Source organism: Myodes glareolus, chromosome 19 (assembly GCF_982192425.1).
Source record: "Myodes glareolus chromosome 19, mMyoGla1.1, whole genome shotgun sequence".
In the NCBI taxonomy this organism is placed as follows: Eukaryota; Metazoa; Chordata; class Mammalia; order Rodentia; family Cricetidae; genus Myodes; species Myodes glareolus.
Window position 1 is genome coordinate 21,162,214 of NC_142044.1, and position 12,337 is coordinate 21,174,550.

Consider the following 12,337-nt stretch of genomic DNA (forward strand, 5'->3'; position numbering starts at 1 on the left):
TGACCTGTGGTGGTCCAACAGCCGTCTGCAGGAGTGGTCGAGGCCCCTGCAGTCCTCGAATCTGGGCGGGTCCCCACTTCTCTCCGCCCAGCTCCGGGCCCCTCGCACCGCGCGGCTCGCAGCACCCAGCAAAACTGTACACCCTCCCCAACCCGGGGCTGTCCTCGTCTCCAGCGATCAAAATTATTGCCAGCTCAAGGGCAGGGTCAGGATCAGGATCAGCAGGGCCAGGGTCGCCTAGAACGTGCCAGCCAAGGAAAGACAATCTCCGCGCTGCGGCCGCTTCGTGTAACTTTCAAACCTGGACAAGAATACAATTCGTTTCTGGCAAAGATATTTTAGGTCTGAAAAGATCAAAATTACTGTGCCCCGTGTGAGGATCGAACTCACGACCTTCAGATTATGAGACTGACGCGCTACCTACTGCGCTAACGAGGCACCTAGCGGCTGCTTCCGGCCTGATTATGAAGACTCTGCTCGAAAAGCGCAGCGCGCATGCTCAGAGGTTTGAGTTTCCTTTAGCTCTGTTCCCATTCCAGAATCCCAGAGGTCCCTGCCCCTTTAGGACGTGCAGACCTTCGCTCGTGTCGTCTTTATTCTCTCCTGTCCCTCAGTCCATCAACAAACACAGTGGGTTGCTAGCTAACGTTGTCCTGATAAGGGGGAGCATGGAAGAGAGAGGCCGTTATGAGCACAGTTTTGTGCAGAGTTTACACACTCGTCATCTTATGAAACATTTATTAGGCACCTACTGTGTTCCCGGCCTCGTTCCGGAGGCTGGGTTCTCAGGGACACTCATCCTGGAGCAACCGAGCGGAAGGAGCCTGCGGTAATAATTCGCAAGCGTGCGCGTGCAAGTGCACACTGTTCTGCGCCCCATTCCTACCCCCCCCCCCCCCAGCCTCCCAGTGCAGCTTCCACGTGGCTTTCTCCCGAGATCGCCAGCAGCTCGGGGTGGCCCAGCTCCGGAAAAGCCCCAGCCCTGGCACCTGTCACTCTCCAACCCACCCCCTCCGCCCCCACCCCGCCCGCCCCCTCCCCCGGCTCTTTCCAGATGCTCTTTTAAATTCTCAATGAAAAGAAACTTCACGTTACTGAGAAACTGTTGGGGTTCTTGTTCTCACTGCCGTTATCACCAGCACACAACTACTAAAGGCAAAAGAAAACCAGCCAGACGAAGGCCGGGATTTGCAAATTCCGCCACTCTCCTGATGGTGTTTGGTGGGTGAGGGGACTAGCTGCCTGAGTGTGTGCGGTTATTTGAGACAGGGTTTCCTATATCTATCTCAGTTTGGCCCGAAACAGGCTATGTGGCTGTGGACGGCCTTGAATTTCTGGGTTTCTGCCTCCACCTTCCAAGTATTGGGAGGTGTGTCGTGCCTGGCTAAAATTTAAATGGGAGTAGGAAGTGATCCTTGGTTGTGGAGCGAGAGCTGAGGCAGTTCAGAGAATGACAGACAGGACTGAGGTGGAGGGATGGATCCCAGCCCCAGTGAGTGGCAGAGGCCTTCCTGGGACCTCTGAGGAGTTTGAGGACGTTCACTGCCCAGTTCTGTTATGGGCACCCAGATTAGGAGAGTGCAGGCTGGGATGTGGAGGCCTGACTATAAAGAGGTGCAGGCTTTCCATGTGACTGCAGGCGCTAAGGCTGGTGGGAAGGGGAATCTCACCAATTTAGGGGGGAGCCCCCACATAGCGTGGGGGGGGGGTGGGTGGTCAGGTACTCACTACACCTAAGGGAGTGAACACCGAACAGCACAGAAGAGAGTTAGTTGTCCAGACTTAACCACGAAGGCCCCAGGCCTAGGAAACCTCGCCCGCCCACAGTTCACGGTGGGAAGCCCTCAAACTAGACCAACCTTGAGAATCCTATAGAGGGATTCTGCTCAGATTGGGTCTCTATTATAAACCTTGCTGGCTGTGGACAGATTCCAGGCAAGAGGAAGTGTGCATTGCATGCCAGCAAACCAACCTGCAAACGGGCCTGGCAGAAAAACCATCGCTGGTTCTGCGATCAGTTGAATAGCAGAGAACTGGAAGCTGCCGAGTGTCCTCCAAAGGGTGAAGACATCAGCCGGCAACAGGAACAAGTGTCAGTCTAGGCTGTGAGGGACAGCCAGGGAGGACAGCAAATACAGATCTGGGTATGGGTCACTTCCTTTGTTAGAAAAAGAAAGAAAGAAAGAGAGAGAGAGAGAGAGAAAGAAAGAAAGAAAGAAAGAAAGAAAGAAAGAAAAGGAAGGAAGGAAGGAAAAAAGAAAGGAAGGAAGGAAGAAAGAAAGAAAGAGAAAAACGTGAAAAAAGGAGGGGGAGTGGTTACTTCATGTGTTAATGTTTGCTCACTAAATTTCAGAACCAAATCTAAAATACTAAACTCAGTGATGGATCATAGAGAGATGGAAAATGCATAATTCAAGGCAGTTTGAATAAGAACGGCCCCCATAAGCGAATATTTGGTCCCCATTGAACTGTTTAGGAAAAACTGGAAGGTGTGGGATTGTTGGAGGAGATGTCCATACCTGGCCCAATCTTGAAATCTCCATCTTGCACGTAAGATGGAAGCTCTCAGCTACAGCTACAGCATGCCTGCCTGCTTCCATGCTCCCCACCATGATGGTCATGGATTAATCTTCTGAAACTGTAACCCCCAGTGTCCACTCCTGGCTGGATCTGAGAAGCATTTCCCACCAGGCAACCACACCCACCGCAGTCTCCTAAGGACCAGAGAGGGCAATAGAAACCAATGAACAGAAAACCCACCCAACAAAGACGAGACCTGACATCAGCACCTAGAATTACAATAATGTGAAACCCAGATGCTCAGATGCCAGTGTAAAGACACAATCAATAACTGCCAGGACAATGTGTCTCCCCTAGAGTCCAGCACATCACCACAGCAGGCCCTGAGAAATGCAAAATGGCTAAAGCATAAGACAAAGACTTTATTACTATATTAGAGATCCTTTTTTAAAAAAAATAGTGTTTTGTCTGCAGGCCAGAAGAGGGAACCAGATCTCATTACAGATGGCTGTGAGTCAGTGTGGTTGTTGGGAATTGGACTCTGGGCCTTTAGAAGAACAGCAATGCTCTTAACCTCTGAGCCATCTTTCCAGTCCTTAAAAAGGCCCTTAAAGAGGAGCTTCATACATCCATTAAGAAATCTACGGAAAAAAGAAACAAGCGGTGAATAAAATGAATAAAACAGCTCAGGACTGAGAGGGAGAAAACAAATTGATAAAGAAAACCCACACTGAGGGGAAAGTGGAGATGAAGAATGAAAGAACCGGGACCAGAAGGCCCAAGGCAAGCCTCACCAACAGACTACAAGAGGGGGGAGAAAGAATATCAGTCACTGGCTGTATGGTGGTGGCACTCATCTTTAATCCCAGCACTCAGGGGGCAGAGGCAAGCAGATATCTGTGAGTTCCAGGCCAGCCTGGTCTACAAATTAAGTTCCAGGACAACCAGGGCTACACAGAGAAACCCTGCCTCAAAAAACAAAAACAAAAACAGAATGTCAGTCATTGAAGACAAGATAGGAGAAATGGATACCTTGGTCAAAAAAATTGTTAAGTTTTAAAAAATCCAGACATAAAGCATTCAGGAAATATGGGACACCATGAAAATACCAAATCTGTGGATAATAGAAATAGAGGAAAAAGAACAAATCTAGGTCAAAGACAGAGAAAACATTTTCAGGAAAATCATAGAAGATTTTCCTAACCTAAAAAATGAGGTGCCTATCAAGGTAAAGGAAGCATACAAAACAGCAAATAGACTGGACCAGAAAAGAAATTCCCCATGGCACATAATAATCAAAGCACTAAACCTGCAGAACAAAGAAAATTTAGGGTTGCAAGGGGAAAAGACCAAATAACATGTAAAGAAAGACCTATCAGAATAACACCTGACTTTTTAATGGAGACTCTGAAAGCCGGAAGGGCCTGGACCAATGTTCTACAAACTCGAAGAGACCGCAGACGCCAGCCCAGACTACTACACCCAGAGAAGCACACAATAACAACAGGTGGAGAAAGAAAACATTCCATGACAAAACCAAATTCAGGTGGTGTCTATTTATAAATCCAATCCTGCAGAAGGCACTAGAAGGGAAACTTCAACCTGAAGAGGTCAACCACACCCAAGAAAACCTAAGGAATAAATACTATCAGGCCAGCCAATCAAAAGAAGAAGGGGGAAAAAGAAACCCACGCCACAGCAGCAAAATAATGGGAATCATCATCATAATAAATACTGCTTATTGACAACTCTCAACATCAGCGGTATCAATTCAATAAAATGACATGAACTCCAGAACAGACTCAAAAACAGAATCCATCCTGACCAAGTTCAAAGTCATTGAAACTGAGAGAGAGAAATACACTCAACGGGGGGGGGGGGGGGGGGGAGGGAGAGATCTAAGACAAGGGGAGGAGGGAGGACTTGAGAATAGCAGTGCAACCTAACCTTCACGTGGTGCTACGAGAGTGATTAGTTCCCTCCACCCAGCCTTACCCTTGACGCTAGGAAGCAGCACCCTCCCACAAAAGGGGAAATTAATACCTGGGGTTTAGGTGCATAAATGGGATCATACTATTCTTATTTCCACTTAGCAGTGAGCTGGGACTCTTCCTGGTGTCTCAGTCAGGGATCTTTAGAGGATAAATAGTGGCTTACAGGTTGTGGTCCAGCTAGTGCAACAATGGCTGGCTACCAACGAAAGGTCCAAGAACCCAGCAGTTCGGTCCACGAGACTGGGTGTCTTAGCTGGTCTTCAGTAGATGCTGGAATCCCGAAGAAGTGGGCTTTCATCGTCGGTGAAGGAGTGGTCTTGCCAGTGAGAGTGGGGGCCAGCAGGCAGAGAGCTGGGGCTCCATCCTCCCATGCCCTCTGTATAGGCTGTCAGAAGCAAAAGGTATGGCCCACATGAAAGGTGTATTTCCCCACCAGATCTGGATTTTAATAGGAAGGTGTATCTTCCTATTTCAAATGCTTTGCTTAGGAAAACAGTCCCACGGGTGCGCCCAGCTGCTTGGGTTTTAGTTAATTCTAGATGTAGTCAAGTTGACTACCAAGACTAGCCATCACACCTGGCAACCCATACAGCTCTGGCTTGATCTTTGTAGCTGCCTGGAGTGTCTAAAAGAGATCAGCAGGACCTGGGCACACACCCGAGAAAGGGCCCTATGAGGGTGCAGGAGGAAGATGGCATCTATCCACATCCAGTAAGAGGGACCCAGGAGGGAAGAGACAAGCCCCGGAGTCTCTTCAATCTATTCTGGGTCATTCAGACCCAGCCGCTTCAACACAGCAACGGAATCGGCTTCCTTTGTTCATGCTAACCACTCTGGGGCCCTATGTGATGGTGGCTCTAGGTGCCACAGGAAAGTCTCCTAATTCCAGACGTTCTAATTTTCATTAGCGACAAGCACAGCAGAAATACGAACGGTCCCGTGCAAATGTGTGTGCTGTGCGGGATCGTGGAAGACAGAACTTGTGGGCAGTTTAAAATAAAGACAAGTTCATTCCTGTCCTCTCACCCCAGGACAATTTTTCATCTACTCAAAGGCCAAGGCCAGGAGCTCAGATGGTACGAGCCATCAAGGTGTTTAGCCCCTCCCCCCTCTCTGTACTTTTGTCCAACCCACAGCTCACTGTCGCCATCTATTTGGCCGGGATTGTGAGTGGCTTAAGAGCCACCTCCAGCCTGGTCTTAGTTTTTCCTCCTACAGTTTGACTACTAGGATGGAGCAAGGACAGAGGAGTTGGCTCCAGATGTCTGCACCTCAGGACCTCCACCTCTTTCCAGCAGCCTCTGCTTCAACTGAGACTGAATGGAGCAGGGCTGAGAATGGAGGAAGGGGGGGGGACGTTATCGAGAAGGCCCTCAGGGCTGGAATTGTGCTGCCGTCCTCTGGGATATATAAAGGTCTCCGGGTCTCCTACAACTGGGGTGTGCAACCTGCCAGGCTGGCCTTGGGTAGACACCCAGGAACCTCATCTTATTGTTTTGGTGATAACAAAACCAAGGGAAGGGACGGGTGTGCAAGTATGTATGCATGCAAGTATGTATGTATGCAAGCATGTATGTATGCAAGTAGAAGGAGCAGAGGCATGGATACAAGGCGTGAGAAAGCAGACTGCTCAGATATGCCCTGTGGGAAACAGCCAGCAGTTTCTCTGCCAGGTGTCCAGGGCTTCAGAAGGTCACAGTACTCCCAGTCCGGGTTCAACTTGATGAATGAACAGCCAACCAGGCGGCAGCAAGCCATTACTGGCAGTGTCCAACCGTCATCACCTCGACAGTGGAAGAAGCACCCCTGCTGTCTGCCAGATGTCCCCAAGGAGCTCCACAGGCTCCATGTGACTTGAGTAGCCATTACTCATGCTCTATTGCCATTGACTTGTGTCCTGCCAACACCTCAAGGCTTCACTGCTCATGGGAGGAGCCGCATCCTCACGTACACAGCCAGACATCCTCCCTTGTCCCCGCTGGCCACTCCTGAGGCTTCTGCCCTGGAGCTAGGTGGAATTCCTCTGTGCTGTGCGTTCATAACTCCTGAGTCATTCACCATAGTTCAGGACCGTAGTTGCTTTGTTTTCAAGACTCATGTTTGGTTTCATGGTTTCTTTTCTTTCCTTTCATATATTCTTTTATATTTATCTCCCGCCCCCCCCCCCCCCGTGTGTGTGTGTGTGTGTGTATACACAGTACAGTTTTGGGGAGTCATATCTCCCTTTCCACCTTGAGAATCCAGGGGATGAACTAACGTCCAGCTTTTACCATCTGGCTGATCCATCTTGCTGCCTGACTTCATGGTTTCTTTTGTTTGATTGGTTTTGTTGATTTGTTTTCCTCGAGACAGGGTTCTCTGTGTTCCTGGCTGTCCTGGAACTAGCTCTGTAGACCAGGCTGGCCTTGAACTCACAGAGCTCCACCTGCCTCTGCCCCCAGAGTGCTGGGATTAAGGCCTGCACCACCACTGCCCGGCACTTCATGGTTTCTAAACTGCTGCCTTTGCTGGCAGTGGGGCATACTGGGCCTCTGTGGGGACTGAGAACCCTTGAGCATTTGAGAGTTGATTGCAAGAGATGTTTCTCTGCTTCAGAGACGGATCTTCCCTTGAAGAGAAGATAGGTTCACTTCTGTGCCTCCAGTTTCACGTGACTGAAGATACACAGGGTTGCACACTGGGACTCTTTTCTCCAAATGGACTTTCCCACTAGTTAACTATCTAGTCTCCATGTACAGATGGGCAGAACAACAAGAACCCCTAGCCGGAGAAGAAAGGGTTACATGCTCACCCGACAGCACCCTCCCACTCCACACCTACTGCCAGGTGGGACAGGTGGCGGTGGGTGTGGGCTGTGGGCGCAGCAGCCCTGGGGCCCAAAGCTGAGCCTGCTCCTTCCAAATTCAGACCCAGGATAGGGCAGGAGTTTTGTTCCAGTTCCAACCCATATAGCAGCAGTTGCAGGGGGCAGTGTCTCCTGTCACCACAGGCAGTGCTGGCACACAGAGCCATGGGGCCCCCGGTTCACAGAGCTAATGGGTGTGTGGCTTTGACATGCCAGCTCACAGGGCTGGGCTGCCCAAGCACCGTTCCTTTCCATTTCTATCAGTGGAATCGGCTCCCAGACCTTCCCTCAAACATAACACTGTGCCTGAAATTGCACAACTCCCCTTGACAGAGTTGCCTCATCTGCCTTAGCGGCCTTCCATTAACTTACTCAACAGTCAGAGAGAAAGTCTGATTACAAAGTGCCTCTTATTAGAAGGTCAGGGGCCCGGTAGGCATTCATTCTTGCTCAGCTTTCCCAGAACCATGGCACGCCAGCCTCTCCACATCTACGGCAGGCGTTCGTGGAGTGGCTGAGATAACGCTTGCAACCCTGAGCCTGTAAGTCCTACTCTGAGTCTAGATCTTTATCTCTGCTCAGCACACACAGGTAAACACACCACACAACACAGTTAGACATCAAAGAGCACATTTACGAAGCAAAATAAACAACCCATGAGAAGCCAAGAGAAAGTCCCCAGAAGAATGACAAAGGCCTCTAGCTCGATATCATCTATGGGGTTTCTTTCCTTCTGTTTTGCACAAGGGAATCCATGTTCGTATTTTGTTATTGTGTTTGCAAATTGTGTAACCGTGGTCACCAGCAACACGTGGATTTATTCCTTAAAATTTACACACTGGAACAGAGATGACCCACAGGGTAAAATGCTTCCTATGCAAGCCTGAGGAGCTGAGTTCAGACCCCCAGAAGTCACGTAAAGTCAAGCACGGTGGCATGCATCTACAGCCGCTGCCCTGGGGGTGGAGAGATGGGCAGATCCCAGGGGCTCCATGGCCAACCAGGATAGCTGAATCAGAAAATCCAAGCTCAAAGAGACTTTGAAGAAAAGATGGAGAAGAAACTGAGGAAAATATCCTGCCATTAACTTTGGGCCTCCACACACTCAGCAGGTGTGCACAAACTTGAATATATATATATATATATATATATATATATATATATATACACACACACATATACATGCACGTGCGTGTACATACACACACGTCTATGCATGAGCGATGTGGAGCAGAGTCTCATTCATTGCTGATGGGCATACAGATTAGTTCAGACTTTATAAGACAGCGCAGCAGTTTCTTACACAGCTATAAGAACATCTACCATGATACTTAGAAGTATTGTCCTAGACAATTACCTGATTTATATAAACTTTGTTTACATTAAATTCTGCATATAATTATTTACAGCGGTTTTATTCATAAACACTTCACGTGAGAAATAACCCAACGTCCTTTCTCTGGGAAGTGGATAAACAAACTATAGTATAACTACACAATGGAATACTACACAATCACAAAAATTAGCTGGCTACTGATGCCCAGGATGGGTGAATCACAGTGCGTTATGCTAAGCAAAAGAAGCCAGAAGCCAGATTCAGAAGTCTAAGCCTGTGTGCTTCTATTAATGAGACATTCAAGAACAAGCAAAATATTTTAGGAACAGACACCTGATTGGTGGTTTCCCAGGGCTGAGGAAGGAGAAGCTATGACCTTGGAAGGACCCAGAGATTTGAGTGGTGATGGGAATGTTGTTTGGTTATGGTGGTGGCTACACAGCCGTGGGTCTTAAAGCTCAGAGTAGCGCATTCAGAAGAATGAATTTTAGCACATGTAAGTAATAACAATTTTTTAAAAGCTCCTTGGTGTTTGGTAGGGAAAACTAGGTCTTTGTTCATGTCAGAAACCTCAAGGAATGGATCTGGAGTCAAAAGGTGGGAAACAAAAGACCCACTGAGTCACAGTGGGGGATTCTGGGACTGGCTCTGGGATTTTGTCAGATGCTGAAGATGGGCCCAAGTGAGACCAAACTAGAAGGTGGTTTCCTTGAAAATCAAATGGTGAAGGTTCTGTGGATAAGCGGGGCTTGGAGCACCTGGCAGGAACCCCCCACAACACTTCTCTTCCCCGCCCACTGCCTTGGCCTCCAGCAGATACGGCTTGGAGAACACCTCACCCTGCCCTGCCTTCGCTGGTCTGATTTCACGCAGATGGAATGGATTGGTGTTGACAGGGAATGATCTGCCTGTCTAATTAATATGCCAACTAATTTTCAATTTAATTGCTCATCTCGGGTCACCGGGTAACAAGACTCTCACTGCTACAGGCCTTGATGGGAAGTGGCAGGGGCGGTGCTGTTCTCCCAGGGCCCAGTCACAGCCTCTAGATCTTCCCAACCAGTAAACAACCAAACCCTGGACCCCTGAGACCCTATCCACACCAGCCGCCTTCTCAGTCTCTTAACCCTTTACTGTTTGGATAGACACTGACTCAATAGCTGCTTTGTGCTGATCCCTAGCTAGGGTAGACCCTTGGGGTGACAAGAAGCCAAGACATGCCTTGCCTGCCCCTACTGCCACCACAGATTTCTCAGTCTCCCAGAGAGGATTCTCGCTTGCATTGGTAATTACAAAACAGGTGTGGTTAAGACTGTGCCTGTAACCTCAGCACTCGGCTGACACAGAAGGGTCACTGCGGGTTTAAACCAGCATGAACTACATTCTGAGTTCCAGGCCATCCTGGACTAGAGAGTGAGACCCTGTCTCAAACACACATACAAAGTCTAGCAATTACTGAATCTGGTTGCAGGAAGGGACAAGAGCTTCAGAGAGAAATGCAGTCCAGACTCTACTATGGGGTGCTTGAGGAATTTAATTGATCTCTGCTACTGCCCTGTTGGCCCCGATATCATGTAGATTATCTCGTATTCTGGGCGTCTGTCATGATATCTAAGGCTGAATTCTCTGGTCCCCTATAAGCTATACTGGGAAATTAGTTCCCTGCTCAATTAGAGCTCTGTGATCAATGTCTGCCAAGGGTAAGGGATTGGGGGTGGGTAGCAATATTCATGTTTGCTGACTCTTCTAAAGGATTTCACTGGAAGATCAGGAGCTGGGGACAAGAGAAGTCACACTCAACATCATCATTTTTTTTAAAGAGCTGTTTTGTGGGGAAACAGGGAAAAAATGGTGCCTATAGGTCACAAAGATCTACCTCTCTCTCAAGGGAGACATTCAACCATTTATCAAGCTAACGCAGTTGAGGAGAGGGGGCAAGGACACCACATATTTCTTTCTTTCTGCCCTTCTCTCTCTGGGACTGAGAGTCTGTGGAGCTGGAAGAGTAAAAAGGGAAGCAGAAAGAATGGGCCTCACAGAGGAAGAACGGGAGCCTTAGAATCCCAGTGCCTGGGCTTTGTCACCTCTGAGCTGCATGATCCAGGGCCAGCTACTCAGTCTTTCTGGTCATTAGTTTCCTCTTCTGTGTTTTGAGGGCCAGCAACTCATCTTGCCCTCGATATTAGAGAGCCAGATTGCCTAAGTGTCCCATGATTGCCAAGTGTGGGAGAGACCACAGGGGTCGTTTTAGACAGTCCATACTACCCCTAGGCATGAATAGCAAATCCCGTGGGGTACACCCTCTATCCTAGGTCTGACTTACTTGAAGGGGGACTGGACTTAGGTAGTGCAGGAAATCAGATAACGGTGGGAGGGGACATGAGAGGGACCCAGGAGTCAGAAAGAGGGAGACGGTTATGATGGGAAAGAGAAACAAGTCCACTTCCAGGAGCAAGAAGGGAGATGGCAGAAAGCCAAGGAGGGATTAGTGGGTTTGTCCTCAGGAGACAGGGACGGAGGGAAGAGAGAAGCTGAAACAAAGGGAGGCGTGTCTGGACTGTGAATTGGACTCTTTCGCTGTCTGTCCTAAGAGGAAAAAAATTCCTTTTAAAATTGTTTTTCTTGTCTCTGGATTGGACTCTGATTTAAACATGTGGCTGTCCTGCTGGACCAAGCCACCTGGGCCACTTTTCTACAGTCCTAGGTTCCTGGGTCTGTCTTCCTCCAGAGAGAAGCAATGCCGAAGAGGCGCCGGCTCTTCCCCTCATTCCAACTCCTCAACATAAACACACGATTGGAGTTTCCTGGCACAGGTCCTCAGCAGGTATTGCCAGAGCCTGGCACTGTCCTCCAGTGTCACCACTCCCACAGTTACATTTTCCTGTCACTGCCTGCCACTTCGTCATCACAGGGTTGCACTTAGTGGACTCTCAGGCTGGTGGGGTGCCGGGGTAAACCCGGGCAGGCTTGAGAGACCCTCCATCACTGATAGATGACAGGCAGGCCGGGTGCCAGGGTAAACCCGGGCGTGAGAGACCCTCAGTCACGGTTAGACAACAGGCAGGCCGGTAAGACACTTCGGACCCCTCAGCCTCCAGGTAGGAAAGCAGAGATGTGACCCTATCTTAACACACAGAGAACCGAGCCCTAGGTGTGTTCTATCATGTCCAGGAACCCCAGATGGCCACAACAGTGACCTACGAGTTAACCTGTCCAAGACAAGTGTCCTTCCCTTCTGTTTAATTCCCCGTCCCTCTCCACATTGGCTCTCTGGAGTTCCCTTCCAAGCAAGACACCTTTGCCCTAGCCCTCCTCTTAGCCCATTTCCTGTAGAACCCAATCTGAGAAAGGCAGGCTTCCAGCTGTTCCTTCCATCCCTCCACTGGCCTGGATCTGGTCTCGAGAGAAAGCACAGGTTACTTCTGCAGAGGTCACAGAGTTCATTCGCAAATGAATCCCTGCCTCCGGTCACGGGTTCCCAGGCCAGGAAGTAGCTTGAACAGCAACCATACTTCCCAAAGGTCAGCTTGAGCCCCGGACTTGGAAACTCTTTGCAGACTGAGAAAACAGGATAATGGCAAATTCTAGACAAAGAGACATCAAGAAGGGAACATGCACGGGAAGGAGGGGTTTTTGTTGCCC

General features: G+C 49.2%; 1 non-coding gene across 1 annotated transcript; it reads right to left on the reverse strand.

Annotated features, from left to right (window-relative positions):
* Positions 1–365: 365 nt before the first annotated feature.
* Trnam-cau (transfer RNA methionine (anticodon CAU)) lies at positions 366–438 on the reverse strand. The gene has a single exon. It is a non-coding gene; the product is annotated as a tRNA-Met (tRNA).
* Positions 439–12,337: the final 11,899 nt, after the last annotated feature.